This window comes from Prionailurus viverrinus, chromosome A1, assembly GCF_022837055.1.
Source record: "Prionailurus viverrinus isolate Anna chromosome A1, UM_Priviv_1.0, whole genome shotgun sequence".
In the NCBI taxonomy this organism is placed as follows: domain Eukaryota; kingdom Metazoa; phylum Chordata; class Mammalia; order Carnivora; family Felidae; genus Prionailurus; species Prionailurus viverrinus.
The window spans coordinates 23069414-23069893 of record NC_062561.1 but is presented as its reverse complement, the minus strand read 5'-3'; positions in this window follow the sequence as shown (position 1 = coordinate 23069893).

Genomic DNA, 480 nt, shown 5'->3' with positions numbered 1-480 from the left:
TGGGTGAGGTCCCAGGAAGATAAAAGTAGTCAGATCACAAGGATAGAGCGTATTAAACATTTCTGCCCTCCACTGGGCCAGTTCCATAATATAGAGAGGAAACGGAGGTGTGGACGCCCAAAACTTCCAGTCTTTGGACGTGCGGTGGGGGCAGCGAGCAGGAAAGGGCCTGCCTGCTACTGCCTGAGGTGAAGCCACTGTGCGCGGCGAACCCAGCAAAGTTCACCTGACTTCGTTACAAACCTGCAACATTGAGCCCGGAGGTAAACTGGGTGTAAAAGAACTCAGAACCGGAAAATCCAGGCCCGCACCCAACGAGCGCCCGTCCCCGCTCCCCGCCAACCGGCAAGATCCTGCGTGGGACCTAGGGCGGGGGCAGAGTCTGGCGCGGCGCCCGGCCCCGCCCCTCCCGCCTGCGGTCCCTCCCCTCCGTCCTCCCGGCTCCAACCCCGCCCCCGGGGGTGCGAGCCGTCTCCGCCC